This window comes from Peromyscus maniculatus, chromosome 15, assembly GCF_049852395.1.
Source record: "Peromyscus maniculatus bairdii isolate BWxNUB_F1_BW_parent chromosome 15, HU_Pman_BW_mat_3.1, whole genome shotgun sequence".
In the NCBI taxonomy this organism is placed as follows: Eukaryota; Metazoa; Chordata; class Mammalia; order Rodentia; family Cricetidae; genus Peromyscus; species Peromyscus maniculatus.
Window position 1 is genome coordinate 20,049,113 of NC_134866.1, and position 27,359 is coordinate 20,076,471.

General features: G+C 35.2%; 1 long non-coding RNA gene across 1 annotated transcript; it reads left to right on the forward strand.

Moving 5' to 3' along the window:
- The first annotated feature begins 10,066 nt into the window (after positions 1–10,066).
- LOC143268638 (uncharacterized) lies at positions 10,067–26,921 on the forward strand. The gene is made up of 2 exons (XR_013044685.1): positions 10,067–10,239; positions 26,446–26,921. It is a non-coding gene; the product is annotated as an uncharacterized LOC143268638 (long non-coding RNA).
- Positions 26,922–27,359: the final 438 nt, after the last annotated feature.

Genomic DNA, 27,359 nt, shown 5'->3' on the forward strand with positions numbered 1-27,359 from the left:
ATATATATATATAAAGTCAAAGATATTGGATATAAAAAAACATTTAAAATTGGAATGCAGATTTACAAAAGACTACGCAAAGGGCTGAGAAACACTTAAAGAAATGTTCAATATCTTTGTCATCAAAAAACTACAGATCAGAAGTATTTTGAGATTCCATGTTATACTAGTTAGAATTACAAAAATCACTAAAACCTGTGACAGCTCATGCTAGTGAGAATGTGGAGTAAGAGTGGGATAAGTAGAGAAATCTTCTATTGCTTATAAAATTGCAAACATGTATCGCTTCTATAGAAATCAGTGTGGCAGTTCCCCAGGATGATGGGACTTTGTCTATTTCAAGACCTCAATATACAGCTCTTGGGCATATACCCAAATGAAATCTACCCCACTACAGAAACACTTACTCGGCTCTGTCCATTGCTGCCCTATTTATAATAATCAGAAATTGGAAAGAATGTATCCATCCCTGAACATAATAATGAATAAAGAAAATGTAGTACGTTAATACAATAGGGAGTAGTATTCAGGTATTAAAAGAAATGAAAAAATGAAATTCATAGGTAAATAAATTGAATTATTAAGAATTATCCTGAGTGAGATAATCCAGAACCAGAAACACAAATATAATATATATTTTGCTTATATATGGATATTAACTATTAAGTCAATGATAACCAAGCTATAATCTGTAGAACCATAGAAGTTAGGTATAATAGAAGTTACTGAGGTGGGGCAGATAGATATCCCTAGGCACAATAAAAAGAATAGATAGTTAGGGATGGATGGATGGATGGATGGATGGATGGATGGATGGATGGATAGAGTAGAAAGATCAAGTGGGCAGAGGTCATGAAGTGGGGTAAAAGTGAGAAAATACAGAGACACACAAACAAATTAATGGACATCTGGGAAATAGAATGATGTGGTGGTTTGAATGAAAATGCCCCCCATAGGCTCACAGGGAATGGCACAACTAGCAGGTGTGACCTTTTTGGAGAAGGTGTGACATTTCAGAAGCTCAAGCTCTTCCTGCTGCCTGGTGATCCAGATGTAGAACTCTCAGTACCATGTCTGCCTGTGTGTTGTCATGTCATAACCATTTCAAACTCTGAATTGTAAGCCATCACCAATTAAATGTTTTCTATCCTATATGTTGCCAGGATCACAGTGTCTCATAACAGCAATAAAACCTGAACTAAGACATACGGAAATCTAATGTAGCAGAAATTTCCTAAAATACATACATATGGGAAGGATATCAAGGTGAAATTGCTAAACCATTGGGCAGATTTAGGCTAAAATGACCATCTTTTGTCAAAAATGAAGGTTTTGAGATTGTGTTACAACCAATTGGTTTGTTGGCCAAAGGAGTCTCATTGAAACCCCTAAATATCCCAGGCTGCTATATATATATATAAAAAAAAAAAAGATTGTAGGTTTCTCTCCACAAAATAACAGCAAGTCCCTATTGCTGACACCACCTACACTGAATTTGAAGAAATTGAGCTGGTACCTTCTTTGACCCCTTATTCCCATGTGCTAGGGTCTTTTGTATGAAAATACTTTGCAGGTACCAAAGGAGAAAAATAATAAGCCATCCACAAAACCTTGGATGGGCAATGGTGTTCTGCCTTCAAGATGTGCTAGTGCAACATTGTCACCAAGCTTTTGGGAGTAACCAACCAATATCTGATTTGACTTAAGACCCACTCCACGAGATAGAATCAATACCACACACCACTAGGGTGGCTAGTACCTATGACAAGACAGTGCGGGGCTGTAGAGAAAAAACACAGTACTAACATTCTACAAAAATGTAGCAATGAATTGATTCCTAATGACATTCGGCTATACTGATAGATCACTTCCTTGCTCCACCATGATCAGAGAAGCTTCCTCTTACAGCAGATGTGAACATATATAAAGACTGTCACCCAGTCAGTTTAGAGAGACTGAGAAACCTTGGAACCCTCCGCCCTAAATGGAATGTCTCTATCAAATCCCTCCCCTCGGGGCGCAGTGAACCCCGAAGAAGAGAAGATGAGAAAAGGTAATAGAGAGAGGGGACGGAAGACACCAAATAAGCAAGGCCCCCTAAGTGAACATGATCCATGTACTATGAACTCAGCGTGGCTTACTCGGAAGCAGCATACACAGGGCCTGCCATGCTCTGCACTGATGCGGTTCCAGACCATAAGGGAGATCTTGACACATGCCCCTATCCTTAACCCAGAAGCAAGCTCCAACTGTTAACCATTTGCAAATAGAATTTGGTTTCCTGCTAAGAGTCTCAATGGGGAAACAAACTACTCTTAAGGATAGGCTCCAGGCCCAGCAAGAGATGGCCAACAACTTAAGGGCATCTTTAGGGGTTGTCTCATAATGTTGTATCAAGGATTTTCCTTTTAAAAATACCATATTTTTTATTTCGTTTTAAACCATTTCTATTTTTGTATTCTCTCTTTTAGCCTATGGGTCTTTGTAAATATTTTATGGCTTCCACTTTCGTGTTTCCATGGGGATCTTGTGTGTTCAAACATGAGTCTCTGCTTCTACCATTGTGCCTTTTCTTGGGTTCTTTTTCTTCTGTTTATTCTGTCCTATTACAATGTGTTAGTTTTAGTTGTATGTAATTTTGTTTTATTATTGTTATCCATAAGAAACCTGTTTGTTTTCTTTTTATTAATTAATTTTTTTATTTTACATAACAATCACAGATCCCCTTTCCTCCCCACTTCTTGCTCCTCCCCCTCCCCCAAACTATCCCCATGCACCCCACAAAAAGAGTAAAGTCTCACATGAGGAGTCAGCAAGGCCTGGCATTTTCAGTTGAGGCAGGACCACGCCCCCTCCCCCATCAAGGCTGAGCAAGGCATCACAACATATGTAATGGGATTCAAAAAAACAGCTCATGCACCAGGAATATAACCTGGTCCCACTGCCAGAGGTCCCACAAACAGACCAGGCTACAAAACAGTTGCCCATAAACAGAGGTCCTAGTTAGGTCCCATGCAGGCTCCCCAGATGTCAGTCTAGTGTCCCTGTGCTCCCACAAGTTTGGGTTGTCTCTCTCTGTGGGTTTCCCCATCATGATCTTGAATGAGAAACAGAAACAGAGTAGATTCTCCTGGGAATGGAAATAGGAAAAAAACTGGGAGGAGTAGAGGGATGAATTAAAAAATGCTATCTACAAATGGGCAACAGTATTAATAATTATTTAGAGAAACAAAACATAACAACCATGAAGGATGAAATATTACATGGAAAAGACTTCATTGATAGCAATAGAATGATATAACAATAAAATTTATATCTCCAGAAAAGTTACATGAAATGATGTGACAAGTTTTTATTTCGTTTTTCTATCTTCATTAGTGAGGATAAAATGATAAAAAGAGAGAAACACTTAACTTTCCTATAGATATTTAAAAAACAAAATTATACACAATATTGCAGAAATCCATTTAAGTAAAGGTTGGAAATAATGAAAAGATTAGCAATGCCAGATTGCATAATAAACACAGAATGGAAATAAACCTATATTTTAACTATGAGCTGTTTTAAAACCAGAGGAATAATCCAAGGGATGCTAGTAAATAAGATCCCTGTGGATAACGTTTTTTATTCAACAAAGTTCCTTTTGTGATTACATAATAAAAACAAGACTCCTTTAAATTCTTCTGTCTGCTCCATCTACTTATGCATTTCTAACAAAAAGCAGTTACTCTATTTTGCCACATTGGAACTCACGTTTGAGGAAGAGTATTTTTTTGAATCAAACTAAAATTCATAATGGTAGATTCTTTGGTTCCTTCAATTTAGGCTAGTGTCAACAACATTGGGTGGCTTTACATCTACAGTTTTTCTTGTTTTATTCTCAGTAGCTTCATGATGAAATGCAATGCCAAGACATCTTTAGGAATCACTGTCAAATCAGATTAGATTTAAGAACTGATTAAATAGTATAAGGAATAGTATTAGGAATTGACTAAAATATTAATCATATTTCAAAGGTATAGAAAAATTATTTATCAACTGCTTTCAGTACAGACATAATAAACCATAGTGAGAAATGCTTCCCAAAATGACAATGTGTAGAAGAGAGTAAGGCCAGTGTGTACACTTACACTTCTATACTTCTCTGTGGTTCATTAATAAAGGAAAAGAAATGTTTCATTTTTCTCTATATACTTAGCAACTTAAAGTTCTTTTATTTTACCCAGATTCCTCATGGTTATATTTTATTAAAGAAACGATTGCTTTTTTTAAGCTTGGATGATTAAAATATATTGTTTTTTCTTCCTTATATTATTTCTTTTTCCTATTTCATATGTCTAAAATTCAAGTCATCCTATAATTCATGAGTATGATTATTTTTTTCAGGTGCCAACTCAAGTACTACATCTCAGTATATTTAATATATATACATATATATATATAGTTATAGTTATAGTTATAGTTATTATAGTCATGGATAAGTAATGTGAACCTCTTGAAAGAACTGACATGCCACTGTGACTTAGGTCATTTAAGAGCAACTTCTTATTTTCACATCACTATGTGTCACTTCACTAGCTCACACAGTCAGAAATAACTTTGGTGGGACTATAATGGTGGCTCAGCGATAAAGCACTTGTGATGTATGTATCACAACTTTAGAATCAATATAAAAGCAAGGCTAGTGTGATGGTCTGTCTGCAATCCCAGCACTCAAGAGGCAGGGACAAAGAGTCCTGAAGAATGCTGGCTACATAGATCAGCCATGCATGTTAACTCCAATTTCAACAAGAAACCCTGGCTCAGTAAATCAAGTGGAGAGTGATCAAGAAGATACTCAAAACAGACATACCTCCCACCATATGTACCTGTTCTTATGAAAAGAGGCATTCACACATTTAAGAACACTAATGTACATATACATGCAAAAGCAAAACATATTTTGTGAGATCATTATATCTATAGAATATAATTATGCAAGAATCTACCTATTACCAAAAATACTTGGAAATATTTTGTTTTTGTTTTTTTGCTCTAAATACCACAAAGATTATATAGAAATTTTAATGAATATCACAATTAAAAATTTCAAATGAAATTATTGATGAATATTAGAGAGAAAAACATTTTTGATCAAAAAAGAAAAAAAACTAGTGTGTAAATTTATATAGTTCACTCTTAAGTACATATTAAAGAAGATTTAATTTTTACATGATGTAGCTAAGCACGTTCCATACATTTGAAGGTATTTTAGGTACTACATGCCTGGTCAATTTCATAATAATGTGATTTCAATGACTTTAAAGATTATATTAAACTTTATTTCTTATGTCAAAGGCAAACACAGATTGGACAGCTGACATGAGAGTTTATCCGAGAGGCAACAGTGACTAGATGCACAGAACCACTAGTCATACCCTCTTCCTAAACACTGGACTACTGCAACATGTCAGCAACAATACTAATCATGTCATTATCCTTTCCTATTGAAAAAGATGCCATTGTTTTCTCTGAGGGGAATGAATTTTGTTTAAGGAAAGTAAGTTAGGGTCTCTAAAGATGTATCATTGAATAAAACAATTGTGTAAGTATGAGTGCTTGTGTTTGGATACCCAGTAATAGCAAAAAACGTGGGTGAATGTGTTTTCTGGAAACTTTCTCCACTTTATCCTGGAGATGTATTTCCAGTACTGTCTTCAACTCTTCTCAGTCATCCTGGTCTTTCTCTAAATTTCTCCAAAATTGTAAGTTAGTTCTTGGATAACACTCAGCTTCTATGTCTTAAGATGTTCATGTTTACTCATCACTGCTAATTTTCAAAGCACAATCCATCTATAGAATATCAGGAAATCCTTCTAGATAGGTTAGACTCAGCTTTCTGTTTGATACTTTCTCACCAGTTTGAAATCTTCTTCAGATAACTGATATGCTTATAATAAAATAATTCACATAATTTTTAAATACCTATCATTGTATAGTGGGCCTTGAGCCATGACAGTTGTGATTATATTTTATCTGTTCTGTACCAATCATACTTTTAGTATATATGTGAAATGATTTCAAGCAATTGTTTGATGAGGAAATTCAAAATAAAATCAGTAGCTTTTCGGAAGTAATAAAAAAGCAAAGCCAAACACTCTTGGTAAGATAATGAAGAATAGTTTGCAATGAAATGACACTTTTATTGTGGTGTATAGCCATTTTTCCCAGTAATGCAGCATTCAGTTATACCTCTATGCTGAATGCATGCAAGTCTCAACATAGTAAGAAGTATATTCAAACATTTTGAAAAATTGAATTATTAATATAACTGACTTCATGATATAGAGGAACGAACTCTGCTTTTAGAAGTATAAGTCTATAGCCATAAATTAGACCTAGGCTGTTGAAAAAGCACTTACACCTTCTTTGCTTCAGTACACACATTTACATGATGAAAAGTGTCTACTCTCACTCTGTTTATAAAATCTGTTGCAACAGGCTTTGCAGTGCCTGAATAAATCAGCTTAAGGCAATACATCTAAGCATTGGTGCTGGTCTCCCTCTATTATAAGGACACAATAATTTCAGTGTAGGTCATTTAAATGTGATTAGAGCCATAAGCTATTGTTATTTCTGGTTTCATCTCAGTGATACAGATATCTGGAAAGAACAAATCAGCTTCCCCTACACAAAGAAAACTCGTAGTATGAAGTCTTTTCACGAACTCATCAGATAACTTATTTTGTACAGGAAACCACCAAGAAAACTGGACCAGAAACTAAATGACATATATATCCTGTGTGAGTGTATAAGATTGTCTCATGTACGCCCCTGCACCTGACTAAACTTTAGTCTTCTTAAAAAATAAACCTGCCCTTGACTTCCATATTCTGAAGATATTTAGTTTATTCAAACAACGCCATAATTATCTTTTCTTTTTCTTGCCGGTGTAAATATTTGAAGACATCTATGAGCACCTTTATAAAGTGGCAGGGGGATTTATCTAATTCACAATTAAAATCGGGCAATTGTTCTCTACTCTGAGGAATGTAGAGTCCTCCACATAGACAACCTTGTCACACCAATGACACGTCCTGTTAATGTGTTCCAGTACCTTCCATTCAGTTCAGCTCAGTGTTTACAGCCCTCCATCTTTCCTGAAGGATATCACAAAACTCAGAGAACACTTCTCAGGCTCATGTCTATGATTCTAAACATGGGAGGAAAGGAAGGATGAAAAGTTTGGGAACCAGGAGAAAGTAAGCTTGCTTAAGAAAATACTTCTGTTTAAATGACAATATAGTCTTAGGGTTCTCACAATGAGTATATCACATATGTGTGAATGAATTCAGGAATGAAATACACATGACATCTGTTATTTTATTTTTTTTAGTACCCAGCAAATGAATTAGAAACACATGGTGGAGTAAACTATACTTACCATCTCAGATTAAACTCCAGTGGGGGATGTCATCAGTAATTCTCATTTAAATTAATGTAAATTCAAATAGGCAGAAATAACACATGTACAAAAGAACACTACAACTGCTAGTGTTAGTGCATAAGAATAGAATATAGATGAAATAAAGATCACTAAACTGAGCCGGGCAGTGGTGGCGCATGTCTTTAATCCCAGCACTTGGGAGGCAGAGGCAGGTGAATTTCTGTGAGTTTGAAGCTTGCCTGGTATACAAAGCAAGTTCCAGGACAGCTACTAGACTTACACAGAGAAACCCTGTGTCGAAAAAAGAAAAAAAAATTAAAGTATATTCTGAGAAAGTAATCATGTATATGAATTCATATAAACAACAATTGACTCTGAAATAATTTCATAGTTATTTTCTGAGACCACCTATATTCACCAGTTACTCCATTCCCAGAAGCAAATACATTCAGAGAAAATGGTTAGCCAATAAAAGTATTTCTGAATAAGAGAACTGAACTTTTTTTAAGCTAAATGTAATATGGAGCTGCAGAATTGAACTTAACTGGAGCTAACTGGGAGTGCCAGAAAGTCATGGAGGTGTGCCAGAATCACGTAGGCCTCCTGAGGGACAAAGCTGTAAAAGATTTAACCGAATAAATAATGTTACTGATTATAATACAAACAACATAAATATTTATAGCTCTATGTTGATAGATATAAATGATTTAATACCTTGGTGAATATTGAAGAAGTTACAAACTACTCTTAGAACTCCAAATATTATGTTAAGATTAAAAGAAAAAAAGATAAATATCCCATTAGCCAATCAAAATAATTACTGTAATCACTACAAAGCCTCATATTGTGCCTCCCAAAATCACCACTCTGTGTTTTTTAACAATGTTGTGCCATCCATCTCTATTAAATACAGAATTAATTTCTCCCATTTAGTGTGATTTCATTCTTGTAAAGTACTTTTAATTGTGCTTTCTTATAACTTTCTTGATAATTTCCAATAATACATTTTGATGGTGTTTATCCACCTCTCCCCCACCTGCCCTCCAATTTCCAAACTTCTTACCTACCCTCCCAAGTTTGTGTCTTCTCCTTTTCTTAACCTACCAAGTCAAATATATGCAGTACCCATATGCTTTGGAAAGTGTGGCCATGCATTAGAATGTGGGCAATCTACCAAGGGAAACAGCTTTAAGGAAAACTGATTCTCACATTTCAGCAGTTACCAGTTGTCCAAAGCTCTTCAGTTAGTGGTGGGGTTTATTGTACACCTACCCTTTTTATGCTGTGATTCACGGGATTGAGCACATGCAGATCTTACACCACAACTGTACGTCTTCTTTTGTACAAATACACTGTTATGCCAGGAAATCATTCTCATGCCACAACTGTAAGTCTTCTTTTGTACAAATACAATTGTTATGCCATGAAGTCATTCTCCTTGTAAACACCTATAACCTTTGGTTCTTAAAATCTTCTCACTCCCTCTTCTAGAATAATCTCAAGGCCTTGAGATGTGGGCTGTATTATATTTGTCGGATGTAGTCCTGAGAATCTGTAATATTTCTTCTGTGAACTTTGACCAGTTGAGGACATCAATGTTTGTTTGCTATTTACTACAGGAAGAAACTTCTCTGCTGACAGTAGAGAGATGAACTAATCTGTGGGTATAATGACTTGTCAATAGAGTCAGGTTAATACTGTGGCCTTTTAGTAGAATTTAAGTAGCAGTTTCTTCCTTAAGGACTGTGACCTGTCTTAATACAGGCCCCTGTCCCTGATAATCATCAATTATGGGTTTCATCCTCACTAGCCAACCTTAAGTCAAATCAGAAAGTGGTTGGTTTCTGCTAACAATTCATTTCAAATAAATACAGTAGATGGAGAGAAAATAATCTGTTTACTTTTAGAAACCTGGAAAATGTGAGTATCTTAAGTAAGTGACCAATGTTGTCATCACTAATGTTATATTATCACATATATACTCATTTTTCCAGGAATGTATTATTTGTGATATTCTTTACTGGATACAGTCAGCCATGCTTAATCACGACTAAGGAAAAACAAAATGTACAACTAAAGAGAGAAGTATTCTACAAAAATCTTGACCAAAATCTTCTAAATTTTAACAGTATATTACTGTGAAAAATGAAGACCATGTGAGGGGTTGAGGAGGTTCTAGAAACACAGTGGCTAAAGCTACTTGACATCTTCAATTGGAGTCTTCAACAAAGTAAATAAGTATGGGAGTTCTTAGTGGAAAAATTCTAAAGTCTGATTAAGTAGAGATATTGATTAATAGATTATGTCAACATTAATATTCGATTTTCACAAATGTGTTGCTATTTTCTCAAACAACAAAATCACTTAAGGGTAATTTGGGATAGCATTATTTGAGTAAGTTTTGTGTTATCTTGAAAGTTGGGTGTTAAACAACTTATTTCCAAACAAAAATTAAATTAACTATACAACTATGTAACTATTTCATAGAAATGTAAATGGAGCCTTATAATAAGGGGTTATAGCAAAAATATATGAGAAATATGTGGGTTATTGGTGCTGATTCAATTTAAAATGCCAATGGATTTTCAATTCTGAGAAGATTCTGTTGGCCAAAGGGTCCCCATGGAAACACACAAACAACTGAGGCTATTGGCAAGGATGTTGGTTGCTCTCCCCAAGGCCCTATTGTTGAAGATAACAGCGACACAACTCCCCAACATGAGATGTCGAGCTGGGGCCTATGTAGAGCCTTACTCCTATCGACTACTGTTCATAGTTCTAGAAGGTACTCTGCATTGTACCAAAGCAGAAAGGTAAACACCAACTCAGCCACAAAGCCTTCCATCTAAAATAGTAACCTGCCATCAGTGTATTTTATTTGTTAATAAATAAAATGGATGGATGTTAATTTGATTCTAATAAATGTCAGGTAAATTAAGGTCATGTCTATAGAAGACAGTGATTCTAAAGCAAATTCCATTATTAGATAATAAATATGTCTCCACTCTTACAACCTACCACTATAATGGTTTCCTCAGAAACTAATATGACATTTAAATAAGTTTTATGAATAACTATATAGTCCACACTGCTCACATGAAATGGCATAAGCATGAAAAACAAGTTGAATACAATATTCTAAAATAATAGGACAAAAATACTGACATAATCTATGTTCTAAACTATATTAATTAAAAACCTTCATAATAGTAGACAACGGTTAAGGAATATTAATTGCCCTACTTTACCAACAAGTAGAATTTGTCTCTAAAATCAATAGTCAATGGCTGGTGTGCAAATTTCATTTGCAATTACTTTTGGTGTAGAAAAACTTCCAAACAGTCTTATTAAATAAGAAACACAGAGCCAAATACAGAGGTAATAGACGAAGAGTTCAGAGTGAATAGCCATGACTAGCCTTACTTTACCACCAACAGTAGGTTCCACCGAAAGAAGCTTCTTCCTGTCTAATCTGTGCTTTTATTGCTTTCCTTAATATTACTTACAAATGCTCAACCAATAGCTCAGGCTAATTACCAACTAGATCTTACACTTAAACTAACCCATAATTCTTATCAATGTTTAGCCATGTGGCTTGGTACCTTTTCTCAGTTCTGCCTTCACATCTTGCTTCCTCTTTGTCTGGCTAGTGACTCCTGACTCAGCCTTCCTCTTCTCACACTTCTTGTTTGCTTACCCCACCTATACTTCCTGCCTGGCTACTGGCCAATCAGCGTTTTATTAATACAGTGTACAAAAGCATTATCCCACCTGTTGGCAGTGGCTCATGCCTATAATTCCAGCACTCCAGAGGCAGAGCCAGGGGTATCTCACTGAGTTTGAGGCCAGTCTGGTCTACAGAGCGAGATCCAGGACAGGCACCAGAGAAACCCTGTCTTGAAAAACCGAAAAAAAAAAAAAAAAAACATTATCCCACAGCAGTTGTTCATTTTCTTTAAAGAAATGTTTGCCAGTTTCTTCTGTGAAGCAAGAACCTGAAGGACCATCTTGCCTTACAAATTTCCTGTGGATCCTGCCAATAGTCATCTTCCTATGGATTAGTAGATGCAATGTTTTGTCAAGTAGTCCAGGCAAGAACAGTTTCTTGCTCAAGTAGCTATTTTTGCCAAGAAGAAAATAAATTCCATATGGAGTGTCTTTGATGCCCATTCTCCTCTCTGAAGTAAAATAGATCCTGCCAGGAGCAGACATGTCTCATTGTCCAGAAAGTCTAAGTTTTTAAAACATTAAAATTTAAAACATTTAAAACATTAAATGCCATATTCTGTAGGTCATTGAAGTGATGGAAGATTACCTAACTAGTTGAATTATATCTATGTATACCTAAAAGACTTAACATGACTATAAGTTTGATTATCATAGAAGACATTATTAATCTGTATTTCTTAATCATCCATTACAAATAATGAGTTGTACAAACATAATGCCTTAAACAAGAGTAGAAACATACATACAGTATAACAAAATTAGCTTTAAATTTGTAATAAACTAAAATCTAAAGCATTACATGGAGAACTTGAGTAGGAGAGATTTGTCCTGACCACCAGCAGGCCGGGACACAGAAAAACTTCCAGGTACAGTTTATATGTGTTTTTGTACCATAACCATATTGTTTTATTACTATGGCTCTACAATATAATTTGAAGTCTAGAATAGCGATCCATATAGTATCCTTTTTGCTTAGGAATGCTTTCATTATCTGGGATATTTGTCATTTTATATGTATTTTAGAATTGTTTCTTTTTTTCTTATATTTCTGTGAAGAATATTGTTAATAATTTGATTGATATTTCTCTATATATGTAAATTTCTTTCAGTAGAATGATCACTTTCACAATATTAATACTACTGTTCAATGAACACAGGATGCCTTTCCATTTTCTATTGTCTTTATTAATCCTTTTATTCAGAGATTTGATGTTTTGATTTTAGCGATCTATCACCTTTTTATTTAGATTTATTTCAAGATATTTTATTATCCTTGGTGCTATTATAAATAGATTTCTGCCCATTATCTGTTTTTTTTCAGTGTGTGTGATGGTGGTGTACAAAGTAATTCCAGAATGCTTTATTATCCCTGGTATTCTTATAAATAGAATTCTGTCCATATTCTTTTTTTTTAGTGTGTTTGTTGGTCATGTACAAAGAAGTTTATATTTTTTTTCAACTGGATTTTGTTCCCTGTCACTTTACTAAAATAATGTTTCTAGAAGTTTTCTGGTAGCATTGTTGGCATATCTCATGTATCATATCATCTGAAAATGGGGGTAATTTGGTATATTTTCCTATTTGTATGGCTTTAACTTACAACTCTTACCTTATTTTTCCAGCTAATACTTCCAAGGTCATATTGAAAAGGAGTGCAATAGTGGACAGACATGTCTCATTACTGATTTTAATGGGATTGCTCCATTTTTTTCCATTTATGATAATTTCAGCTATGTATTTGTATTGAGGTATTAACCCTTCAATCTTACCCTCTCTACAGACCTTATCATTAAGCCATGTTGAATGGCTTAAAATATTTTTACTTTTATTACATTTACTTGGCTTGTTATATTAGCTGACTTATGTGCATTGAACCAACCCTGCATTTCTTTGTTAAAGCCAGTGCCAGGTAGAGGATGATCTTTTTGCATGGGCTTTGATTCAGTTAGCTTTGTTTTTATTTTTTTTTTTTGAGACTTTTTCCTGTATGCTCATTAGCTTTGTAGTTTTGTTTTCTGATGTTGAGTAATACTGATTTAATAGAAGAAGTATTGATAATTCTGTTTCTATATCTTTTTTTAAGAGTTTTAAAAGAATTTTGTGGGAACCTACAGGCCACTACAGCCAAGAAATGGGTAGACAAACTAGAGATCTTTACCTCCTCCCCAAACACAAGCACTGAGGCTCATTCCTTGCTCTATAATAGACCACCAAAGCCAGCATCCCTCCCTCTCTGCTGTCCTCTCCAGTGGATCACATGGATCTTCCCCTCCTGTCTTCCTTCCCCTGACTCATTGCTTTATCTAAGCCCCTGTCACCACCAGGGTTTCACTGGAAGCCTGAAGGCCACTCTGGCCAAGGAAACATGTAACATAACTCTGGATCTTCATCTCTTCTTTCTCTAAATCTAACTCCCTAGTCCTTTTCTCTCATTCTCCTTCCTCTTCCTCTCTCCTACCTCTAAATCCAATCCTCTAGAATAATTTCCAGGTCTGTTACAGACAGTATGTTGTGGACTCATCTCGTTCTCCGTGTTAATTCTCAGGGGACTAATCAGATATCGATAGAAGGGTCTGCTTTCCTCGCTACTGTGTATCACCTGCCCCATCACAGCCAAAGCCCATCCGTGAGTGTCATCTCACAATACCTAGAAACACATTGTGCCAGAAACCCCCAGTGACCACACTTGGCAGAATCTCAGAAGAATTTACTACCAGGCAACACACAGCCACCACACCCTCCTGAGAAACAGAGAGGACAACAGAATTCAAGGAACAAAACACTCACCCAACAAAGACGGAACCAGATATCAGCATTTAGAATTATAGTATTCCCAATCACAGATTCCTGGACCCCAGCATAAATCATAATCAATAACAACCAAGACACCATGTCTCCCCTGGAGCCCAGAAAACTGACTAGAGTAGGTTCTGAGAAATGCCACATACAGGAAGCACATGACAGAGTCTTTAAAACAGCCTTTGTGAACATGATAGGGAGTCCTAATGAAGAAATGAATAAATTCCTTAGGAAAATCTAAGGTAACATAGACATATAGTGAAAGAAACTGGATAAAACAATTCAGGACCTGAAAGTAGAAATGGATTTAAGAAAGAAAGCCCAGACTGAAAGAAATTTGGACAGAAAAAAATTAGGAATTCAAACAGGAGACCCAGAGGCAAGCCTCACACCCACAAAATAAGAGATGGAAGAGAGAATGTCAGACACTGAAGATACTTTTGAAGCAATTGGTATCTCAGTCTAAGGAAATGTAAAATTTAAAATAATTCTTGTATAACACATCTAGGAAATTTGGGACACTATGAAAAACCCAGATCTAAAAAAAAAAAATAGTAGGAAGAAAAGGAAAAGAAACCCAGGTCAATGACACAGAAAATATTTTCAGCAAAATCATAGAAGAAAATATTCCTATCCTAAAGAAGAAGATGCCTATCAAGGTACAAGAATCAAAGGAAAATCCACCAAGATGACACTGGAATTCTTAACATCTATGCATTAAAAACAAAGACCAAAGTGCTCATAAGAGAAACACTACTATAACTTAAATCACATATGGCTCTTCACACAACAGATAGTGGGAAACCTCCATAACTCACTTTTGTAGAAAAGTCATCCAGACAAAACATAAACAGAGAAATTCTGGAGCTGACATAAACCAAAGGGTCCTAACACATATTTACAGAGCATTCACCCAAACACAAAAGAATACACTTTCTTCTAAGCACCTTCTGGAACTTTCTCCAACACTGCCCACATAGTCAGACACAAAACCAGGCTGAGCACATACAAAAAAAAATTGTAATAACAGTCTGCATCCTGTCTAACCACCACAGATTAAACCTAGATATCGTCAACAACAGAAATAACAGGAAATGTACAAACTCATGAAACTGAACAACTCACTTCTTAATGAAAAATAGATCAAAAATAAGAAAGAAAAATTAAGGTGTTCTTGAAATGTTTGAAAATGAATACACAACATCCCCAGACTTTTGTGACACAATTACGGTGATTCCAAGAGGCAAGTTCATAATGCTAAGTGCTTACATAAAATAACTGAAGAGATTCCATACTACTAATGTAAGAGCACATCGTCAAGCTCTAGAAAAAAAAAATCACACCCAAAAAGAATACTCAAGAAGAAATAAGCAAACTCAAGGTTGAAATCAATAAAATAGAAACAAAAAATATTAATTCTAATACCTCAAAATATGATTCTAAGCTGATCAATTTTGCAGAGTGAATGTAACATAAAGAAGCACACTGAATAAGTAAAAAACAAGATGTTTTGTAACAACTGATTATAAACAAGAATGTTTTAGTTTTATATTGTACCTATATATTTCATTAAAATATTATCAAATATATGGCATAGTGTTTCTGATATCAACATATACATACTTTGTACATTGAACAAATTCATCTAGTGAATCTCATTTATTTCATTAATGCACAGTCATATTTTATTTAACATTGTCATATGAGTAAAAGACCAATAGGAACATCTTAGCACTGAGAATGTTCTCACGCTCACTGCCTCCTGCCCTGTGCTCCTGCCTCCTGCCCTGTGCTCCTGCCTCCTGCCCTGTGCTCCTGCCTCCTGCCCTGTGCTCCTGCCTCCTGTTCTGTGTTCCTGCCTCCTGCCCTGTGCTCCTGCCTCCTGCCCTGTGTTCCTGCCTCCTGCCCTGTGCTCCTGCCTCCTGTTCTGTGTTCCTGCCTCCTGCCCTGTGCTCCTGCCTCCTGCCCTGTGTTCCTGCCTCCTGCCCTGTGCTCCTGCCTCCTGTCCTGTGCTCCTGCCTCTTGCCCTGTGTTCCTGCCTCCTGCCCTGTGCTCCTGCCTCCTGTCCTGTGCTCCCGCCTCCTGTCCTGTGCTCCTGCCTCCTGCCCTGTGCTCCTGCCTCCTGCCCTGTGCTCCTGCCTCCTGCCCTGTGCTCCTGCCTCCTGCTCTGAGATCCTGCTTCACACTCTGGCCCACTCTCCTGCACTTCCTCTCATTCTCTTCTTCTGTGTTGTAAGCAAACATCATCAATAGGTTTTTTTTTTGTCCTTTTAATGATTTCTATTTTTTTTTCTTATTCCCCAAACACTATATTTATTAACAACAGAAAAATATTTCTTGGGGCATGTGGATGAATTTCTAAATAGTCTTATTAAATAAAAAACTCAGAGCCAAATATAGGGGTAAAAGCCTGAGAAAGATCAGGGAAATAGGAAAAGCCACAGTTACTTCCTGTCTACCCAATCCTATATGCCTTACTGTTCTGCCATCTGATTTGTTCTCTCTGTTCAGCTATATTACTTCCTCTTTCTGCCCAGCTCTGTAACTTCCTGTCTGTCTGTACAGACCTCCTGACCTCCATGATTAACTAGTGTTGGAATTTATGGCATATGCCACTACACCTGGCTGTTTCCAATGTGGCCTTGAACTCACAGAGATCCAGACAGATTTGTGCCTGACAAGCAATAGGATTAAAGGCGTGAGCTACCTCTGCCTGACTTCTGTGTTTACTTATAATGGCTGTTACTGTTCAACTGATCTCCAGGAAAGCTTTATTTATTAAAGCACAAATAACATATCACCACAGGGCAAACTTTTAAAAACAATTGAAAATTTAACATTCAGGAAATAAGTGCATGAATAACATTATATGGGTTTAGAAACACTTTTTCTTGTTTCACCAGAGACAAAAGGAAGCTTAAGTAATCAAACTTAGATTCATAATCTTTTATCATATTATGGATAGTGTAATTTTATCATCTACCTGCTTTTTAATTAATCAAGCCAGGGTAAATATTAACTTAAAGTGAAGGCAGCTCAGCATGTGCTGTCGATATTCCATGATATTCTTCCTGTAGAATAAATCAATTGCTGAATAAGGCCCAAGGTCTTAAACACAATAATGCAAATGCTATCAGGTTTGTCTATGAAATTATTTGGAAGGCAGTGGGCTTTTGTTCACTGAAACGGATATACAAAATCTGAAGAGGGAGTTTCTGAGGTAGGGCTCTTCAGGAATACTGTGAAGTTATAATGAGTGTCTTCTAAGCACCTTCTTTCTTGTGGCCCCATAATTGCATTACCAGTATTTTCATATCTGTAAACTTTAATCTTCACTTAAAGGTTCCTCTTCTTTATACCCTTTTTTCCTTGTTATTAAAAAAGAATCAGTAGGAAATCTTTAAAGCCATAAAAAGAAAAGCTCTTTATAAAGAGATGTTGTCCTTCTAACCTTTGAATATTTTTCATTTTTCAAAGGTTGTAAATAGAACACAAACAGGAATGTTTTGTTTTCTTTCCTTTATGGCAATAACAATCCTGTTCTAACTGTGAATCTGTTTTAGTTGATTCCTCTTGACTCCTGAAAGAGAATTTAAATAATTATAGTTATTCTTAAAGGGAGGGTTTGAGATTTTTTTGTCATGTTTAAAATGTTTTGTCATTTACATAATTTTAAAAAATAAAATTTAGTGAGTATTTTAGAAAAAAATATTGATGTAGTATAAATTGAAACCATAAAGTACACTCAACTCTGGGTTTATTGTATATAGCTAGATTTATTTTTTTAAGTAAAGTAAAAATAAATTGATTTAATAGCTGAATTCTTGTTGCTACATAAAATGATATTAAAATTTAATATTCATATATCTGATACAAACAGTCCACTTTTCTGCCTTTTTTCTAAAAACCTTACATTATAAAATTTTGTGTCTGGAATTCATTTTAATTATATAAATCTAAAGTTTAAACACAGAAAAGAAAACTGAAATAATTTCATGACAAAGATATAAAGGGTACTGTCTGTCTAACAAGGAAAAAGAGGAGCCACTAATGTAGAAGTATGTGTTTTTCAATTTCAATCAAACAGAAATGTTCATTTGTAGGAATTCTTCTTGACTGCTTACCCCACCTATACTTCATGCCTGTCTACTGGCCAATAAGCATTTTTATTTATCAACCAATCAGAGCAACACATACTCACAGCATTCAGAACGACATCACATATCAACATTTATTAAATTTCCCCAAGCAAATTCTCTTTATGGAGATAGCAGTACATGGTTTTCCATCTTGTATGACCCTGTATGACCTTCTCTCTTCATGAAGAATATTTTTCATTCAGGCATGCCAGTGAAGAAATACCCTGATGTTCATTTGGTTGTTGGGAAATGTCTTTAACTCTCCATCACTTGTAAAGTGTTTTTCTGAATATGGAACTGTCTCTGTTTGTCTTCATTTATATTGCTTTGTCCCTGTCTCTGACTCTCTGTGTCTGTCTCTCTATCTCATTTTGTCTCTCTGTCTCTGTCTCTCTCTGTATGTGTGTTTGTGCTTCTCATTGAGTGTAGTATAAATACCAAATGGCATGAAAATAATAAATAGCCTCTTAGCTTCAAAATGATGGAAATGATACATGCTCATCAGTTCCTTACTTGGTTCATAAATTTCACTGAATTTTAGAGTGTTCATCTCTTCTTTACCTTGAGTACAGGAGTGGTAACACCTGATCTCATTCTCCATCAAATATGACAGTCAATCCTCAGAATCTCCATAAAGAAAAAGATAATCCTGATAAAGGGAGACATTGTGGGGTAAGGGAGAAACTTGGTGCTAGGGATATTCCCAGGAATCCACAAGGACGACCCCAGATTAGACTACTAGTAATAGCAGAGAGGGTGCCTGAGTTACCTCACCTTGGTAATCAGATTGGAGAATACCCTAACTGTCAGGACAGAGCCTTCATCCAGTAAGTGATAGAAGCAGATGCAGAGACCCACAGCCAAGAAACAGGTGAAGCTCTGAAAGTCCAGTCAGAGAAGGAAAGAGGGATTCTTCGAGTATGCCGGGGGCAGGGGCAGGGGGTGTCAAGATCATGAAGAGACAAATAAACCAAACTCATAGGAACTCCTCACGAACCTTAGACTGTTAGCTGTGGAACATGCATGAGACTGGACTAGGCCCTCTGCATACAGGAGACAGTTGTGCAGCTTGGTTTGTTTGTGAGGCCCCTGGCAGTAGAAGCAGAATCTATCCCTGGTGCATGAGCTAGATTTTTGGAGCTCATTCCCTATGGTGGGACACCTTGCTTAGCCTAGATGTAGGGGAGGGGCTTGGTCCTGCTTTAACTAAATGTACCAGGATTTGCTGACTCCCCATGGGAGCCCTTCCCCTTTTGGAGGAAGAGAGGTAGGGGTTGGAGGTCAGGGTCCTGGAGGGGAATGGGAGGAGGGATGACAGAGGGGAATCTGTGGTATGTAAAATGAATAAAAAAAAACTAACTTAAATAAAAATTGAACAAGTACACAAAAAGAAAAAAAGAGTAAGACAGTGAGATAGATCTTCAAACATAAAAATACTAAAACATTTTTTTGAGTTGTATTTATGATGTGTCGAGTTTTAGATTGACTCAACTATGTGGATCAAAATAAAATCACATCCAGTGAGTCATGAATGAATACAATGGCTTCTGGGGATGAAGCCACAGTTTTTATCTTTGCACTTAACTTTGCTTTCACTTTGGACCCATAGCTACTTTCAATGTCCCTAGTCTTCCTGTGCAGAAGGACTGGTGTGCCTCATGGTATATTGCAAGTATGTAATGTTCTTTTGGTTTTTACGGTGCCTCGCTGTTAAAAGTTTACATTTACCTAGGCTCAGTGTGCCGGGCTCTGCCAACTCCCCATGAGAGACCTTGATTTGGGAGATGTGGGGATGTGGCCTGGCTTGGGAGAGAGGGCTGGGGAGTGGGAGGAGGGAGGAGGTGGGATCTGTAGGTAGTATGTAGAGTGAGTAGAAAATTTCTTAATAAAGAAAAATGAAAAAAAAAGAATTAAAAAAAGAAATTAAAAGTAGTTTACATTTACTCTCAGAAGAGATATTGCATATGAATTTTAGAACAGTGTTAAGAGACAGGGACTCTAGGATATAACCAGATGCAGCTGAATGACAAGGTACATTTGAGCATTTACTCATCCAGATGTTTAATGTTATGGCTTAAGGTGAAATTTGTGGATATCCATTAGTCAACTGCTCTACTTACTATGGTTTCTTGTGATTGAGAGTTACCTAGGACTTTCGGAAAGCCAGTCTCTTGGTGTGTCTGTGGGAGATTTCCAGAGAGGATTAATTGAGGTGGAAATCTCTGGTCTAAATACAAAGTAAAAGGGCAAAAGGGAGAAAACCTCTGTGCTTCTTGGTCTCTGTGATAGAAACTGCTCTGCCATGTTCTCCATGCCACAATGGACTGAAAATAGCTGAAACTATAGGCCACATTAAGTATGTTATCTTTAAAAAATATTTCTCAAAGGTTGTTTGCTTAGAAATGAAAAGGCTCAAGAACAATAATAATTTTATATTGTATTGTGATAATGAACTCGACTGCATTCCATAATGAGCTGATGTGGAATGGGGTTTTAAGAGAATAAGCTGTTTAATATAGAACAGCAAATCTCAATGATGCCAAGAATCAGTCAGTAGCATGATCCTGTTTGCTGTTAAGAAAATGTCTAATAATAATATTCTGAGCAAAAAACAAGGATGAAGAGTATGACATTTTTCAGTTTTTTCCAAAATAAATTGTGTGTTTTATTTGGAGCCAAATAATTGTAACTAATGAAACTAGTATTATTAAAACCAAGAGGATAAAATAAGTAAGACAGTTTGAAGGAATCTCAGAAACAGCATAAGCACCACTCATTAAGAGTGTATATTTCTAAAAGATTTTACTTATTTGAAAGATGATTTAGTGTGGGAAGAAATCTCCAACAGTTCCTAAACAATGCAGTCTGAGGAAGTACTTCTTAGGATTCTTCAATACCAGGAAACACAGCTCTCAAAGGCGCTGTTTTAAGGGTTCCAGTTACAGTTGAAACTGGTGACAAGCCTTGGCATCAAACATGTCATACTGGATTAGCAGGCATGCATAATGCAAGAGTACAGGGTCATGGCATGTTATATCCAAATTTCAAGGAAATGGATAGGAGTCCAAGCAATGATGGAGATAGGTCTGGACCCCTGTAGACAACCCAAAAGAGTGAAATAATTGAAACTGGACAAGTGAAATTGAAGGTTCAGTGGGAATTAGGAATTGGAGATAAAGATGAACTATCTGCCAGGAAAAGCTGCAGAAAATCACCAGAGACAGCCCAAATAAAAGTCATGTGGGTTTGAAGCATCAAGGGTATTGGAATTGGCTGATATAGATCTTAAAGCATAACCCCATAAGTCCTGGGGTACAGATATAGAACTATAGGATTTATTCCTTGAATTACTGAATTTTAGTCTTACTTTGGTTGCACACTTATCTCCTTTCTAGTCCATCGTCTTTCCAATTTTTTTTTCATGCATTTGCTTATTTTGTGCATAGTGTTTGGAATTTAGTGATCTGTGTTATATATTATAGTGATTTCCAGTCAAAAGCTTGAACTTACAAAAATACTTTGGATTTAGACATTTGAAAAATGCTGAGAATTTAAGGATATAAAAATATTTCACATGGACTAAATTATTATTGCTTTTTGAAAGGTCGAATGAGTCATTAGGGGCTAAGAGTTGATAGATTTATGGTTCAGATATGAAATTTTCATCATGGTTAATGTATTTGCTGCTTGAATGCTATCAGCTGGTCTTTGAGGAAGATACTTGTGTATCATTGATACATAAACAAGTTCCTCTGGGTACTTTTCAATCTCCTGAGCTCCATAACTTTGCTTGTGTGTTATAAGCAATGAGAAGATTTTAGTTTTTTTTGTTTTGTCTTATTGTGGGGGAGGAATTCAATTAGTTTTATTCTATTCTGAAGTCTCTCTACCCTACTGTAGTAACAAGAAGAAAAAGATGTTATAATTTTAAAGCTAAAAACAGCAAAATATTTTACAAATGTTATTGGCTGAAATACTGAAACCAAAACCAAAATGTATATATAACACTCCAATAACCAAATTTAGTCAAGAAGTGTTAGGTAAAATTTATTCTCTGAAGTGTTAGGTAAAATATTGAAAAATTAGGCTGCCAAGAAGATAAACTATATTTTGTATTTTAGTAATATTAGGAAGACTATAATAATGAGATTTGTTTTAATGAACAAAATATACATATAGTTTTTTTTCTATATCTATTTATTGTATATGCAAGCATATTCTTTTTACATGTATGTGTACTTTGTGAAAATGCATTTATTAAGAAAAATCTGTAAGAAAAGAAATATTGAACAAATAAAATATCATCATGAGAGCATAAATTAGATGACTTGATTGATCTGGCATCAATGAGGCCCTGATTTTGAATCACAAGCATGCTTATAACAATCTGGGAAGGATGCTATAGACCTAAATTACTATCCTTGAGGAGGTTGACACAGTAACACCACTAGGGTTTGCTAGCTGGACAGTTTAGTCAAACTTATATCAGAAATAAGTGTGATATAGACCCATTGAGGGACCGTCTTTTGAAAAATAAGGTAGAGACTGAATACGAAAGACACTTTGACATTGACTTATGGTGTCTCTATGTAGGCACACATATGTATACACACACAAAACTTGTGTATGTGTGCAACAAACAACCTAGTTGTGAGAAATTTTAAGTATTATTATTACAAAGGTTAAAAAACTTATTATTTTATGAAGTACAAAATATGTACTTGCAATCTAAAAAAATTCTAAGGGGCAATCAGAGTTAAGTGTTATTGATACAACTGACTGCCATGTAATATGTGCATGCATGGTATTAAAAGATGAATTTAACAATAAAACATGAGAATTAGATATAGAAATTAAGGAACAGAAAAAAACTATTGTAACTAGTGCATTTTAAAATAGTCTTAAGCAGTAAGGTAGTTCTCTTTTGTTTAGTCATATAGATTGTCTTATTCAATAAATCAAATAATCTACTTTTTAAAATACATAGATTATTACAGCTGTGTGCATGATTAAAACTAAGAATTTGAACTATTAAAATTAGAAAAGAAGAAATAAAATTATGATTTTTTTTTCAAAAAAAATAATGGCTTGTGGGGAAAACAAGCTTTCTGCAGACTATTTTATAAAACATTTTTATTGTTTCTTTGAGAATTTCATACAATTTTTTACCACATTTAACACCCCCCCTTCATTCAACTTTTCCCACATCAATCAACCTTCCATTCCAAGGCAATTTTCTACTCTCTTTTTTGAAAAACCCATCAAGTCTAATTTATCATTTCAAATTACATATAAAATTTAAATTTTAAACTTGCTAATACATATAATGTGTGTTTATTACTTGGTATAATGCCATAAAAATATCCTTTCCTTTCACAATTTTATGTTGATTTATGAAATTCCAAATAAAAGCATAATTGAATTTTCCATGTACATATTAAGATGGTCTTGAAATTCAAAGTTAATTTTCATGTGTAAGGATAGTGTGATAATTAGCTTTGATTAGCAATTTGACACAATTTAAAATCAACTGTAAAAAGATTCCCAGTGAGAAACTGGTTACATTGGGTTGCAGTGTAGACATGTCTGTGTGAAATATTCTTTATTAAGATGATTTTGATAATGGGAGGCCTTACCGTTTCAGAGGGTAGTGGGGGTGGGATGGGAGGAGAGGTTGGGGGGGAGCAGGAGGAGGAATGAGATGGGGATCTGTGGTTGGTATGTAAAATGAGTGAAAATTTCTTAATGAAAGAACAGGTGATGTTGGATGACCCAATCCATTGTGGGCAGCACTGATTCCTAGTCAAGGAAGCCTGAATTCCTTAACAGTGAAGAAATCAAACTGTATATAGGCAATCAAGTAAGAATGAATGTATTCATTTGTTTCTGCTCTTGACAGCTGATTTGATGCAATGTAATTAGCTGTTGAACTTGCTACCCTGACTTGCTAGGGTATTTTACCACAGTAACAGAAAGGAACCTATAATATTCACCATTCACTTGTTTTAAATTATTTTATTTATTTAAATTATTTTATTTATTTAAATTAATTTTATTTAAATTAAATGTTTAGTAATTCGGAGATAACATTAATAGGAATTTTTACTGTATAATACAAAAAACATAATAGTCTAACTTTAGAGAAGGATTTATTAAATTTATGATATCTTACAGATATAACAAAGCTATTTTATTAAAAAGTGTGGGAAGAAAAAAAAGTGGGCTGATAAAAGAACAAGGAGTAGCAAAGCCAAGCAGGACACATAACGACTTGGCATTGCCGAGAGTGGACTCACACACAGAAAAACATCTCTGGCTAGTAGGAAAACTTAAATGAAAGCCTTAGCAAGAATGCGTTTTAATTTCACTTGACCGTAGGCAAAAGTAAATCTGGAAGTGCCAGATGTTCAAGTGGATACTGGTGAGTGTACAAATGCACACAGATACAGGCCTACTGTGGTGTTCCAATGATATGCTGGGAGAATCTTCTTGCTATATTTTACAAAGATGAATAATAACGTATCAAAGTCCCTTAAAATATCCCTCCTTCATTTATAACAGTATAATTCCACTAGGTTTTCTAAAGAGAATCATATCAGTATATGCCTAACACTTTACGTAGTATTTAAAATAAAGGCAATGAACACAACAATCAAAAGATTACTAAATATTCACAGTTAAACTGAAACTCACATGATGAAAACATCTACCTTGTCTTTGTGAATGATTAGAGCCAAATACTCTGAAGAAGACGTAAAGCAATCTAGCAATCTGATTAAAAAAATTAGCAAGATATATTTAGGAAAATAGGAGAAACTATGTACACATATATGAAAATTCAGAATGAAGTTGCATGTAGGAATCAGACATTTTAAAATCAAATGAAAGAGTTTCCCACAATGAGGCAAAGTTTATGGTATACATTGAAGGGGGACACATTTATATGTTCATATCTATGCTAAACTTATGAAATTTTTATGGAATGGCACTTAATATTAGTGAATGGGCATATATAAATAACACATATGTAGATAACACATGAAAACATAGTAGTTGGGCATTTAAAATTCATAATATAAGAACATTTTCTTATATTTTAAAAGGCTTTTAGAACCAAAGATTATGTGAAACTCACAGGGATTTAATTTTTTTCTAGTCTTTTCCTTCACACACCACACAAACATGAAAAGATTTCCCTTGGAATATATAGATACCCTATCCACTGACAACTGCTTTGACATTTTCATTCATTCTTTCAAAGTAATTTAAATATTGAAAACACATATAAAATTCATTTTAAACACAGTGTTTCATCTTACAGCCGTGTCTGCACCTGCACGTTCCTTTTGCAGCTTCTTCTACCCTGCAGTGCTCTCATAACTGCGTGAAAGTAACAGACTCTTCGCAGTAATTTTACTCCAATATGTAAACTGACTATGATTTATAGGAACTGCTTCTTCTAAAAGGACATTTGGGTTGTTTGTATGTTTATGGTATTTCAAAACAATATTGTATGCATTAATCATTCCTCGTGGGTGAGAGTTTATCAGTAATGTAAATGCAGTCACTTCCAGCACAAGAGTTATGTGCATGTCTACGTTGAGTAGATACTATCAATCTTCTTCCTCCCAGGTTACACAAGTTTGCCTTTCCACTAGCAACAAAAGACACGGATTCTACGTTGTTTGATCAGTAGAATACTCATCTTTAATAATCACTCTCAGTTTGACATACAGATCAAGAAATTCCTTCAAGACTTCTGAGTAGTTCTCTCTAAAAATATTTGAGTTAGGTATGGTTTGTCTGTTCTGAATGATTAGCTTGTTTGTGAGTATTCTTGTGAGGCATGGTATTTTCATCATCCATTCATTTCACACACGTGTCTATGTTCTTGTTTTAATTCTACAGTTTGAGGAAAGTGTTGATAAATTTTTTAATGTTTATAAAATAACATATTTCAGTGCTGTCAAATTCACTTCTATTCCACATTTGAAGCTAAGAATTACTAACCTGTCTTTTTAGTTTGGTAATTTAAAGATCACTATATGTTTGTAATTTTTGTGCAAATTTTCCATATGCATATTATATATTTTAAGAAAATTGATTTAGATTAAAATTTTTACCTATCCCTATTTCTAATTTATTGTTTTTCAATAGTTATTAGTGCTTTGTTTAATGTAGCATTATATTATTTTTTTATCTAAATTATTTAACTGTGGCAAAATCAATTTTCATTTTATTCCATTATTCCTTAGTACATATTAGAGTAACTCTTTTACTTTTCCTCAGTGTTTTTCTTCAACCTTATAATTACATACATAGGATTTATTTTTATTTTCTCTTTTGAGATAGAATAACAAAATAAGGCTGATGTACACCCTGAACTCGGAAGACGAAGAAAGAAACGGTGACTGCTAAGCAGTTGGGATGCAGCTTGCCGCACTGTGCTCTTCACTGATGATCCTGAAGGTCATTTGAAGGACCGCTGACACCTCTCAGGGAAGGATTGAACATGAACTGTTGAAAAAAATAAGGCACAGAATCTCCAGCATTAAGAACAGAATGGGAATGCTAGAGCTTTAAATTTACTGGGTCAGACACATCCCTCCAGGTGTAGCATGTGGAAATTCTGACCTCTCCTGTGGGCAGACCTCCCTAAGGTCTAATGCTGACTCACCATGCAAATGGGGTTCTTTTAAAAGTAATATAAATTGCCATGGAAGTGTACATCCTCTGAAATTTAAAAATCTGAGTCAAAGAAATTATCAACATGGATTTAGAACTTATATAATACTTTTATAATAAATACATATACCAAAATCAGAGAAGTTACCTAAGATGGTGTTTAAGGAAAATTTGTAGATGTAAAACTGATAGTAGTAAAAATGAAAATGAAGCCGGGCGTTGGTGGCGCACACCTTTAATCCCAGCACTTGGGAGGTAGAGCCAGGTGGATCTCTGTGAGTTCGAGGCCAGCCTGGGCTACCAAGTGAGCTCCAGGAAAGGCACAAAGCTACACAGAGAAACCCTGTCTCGAAAAAAAAAATGAAAATGATATAAATAAAGGTATTTGAATCATATAAAAATAAAGGTGACAATAATAGTTAATAATAAACAAATGGTTGAGGAAATGACTCACTGTGAAAAGTGATTGCCATATGTCAATGAAAATCTGAGTTCCGATGTATGGCGATCATATAAAAGTCAGCATTCAACATATTTCTATAAACTCAGCCTTGAGTCAGCAAAGTAAAGAGGAACATGAG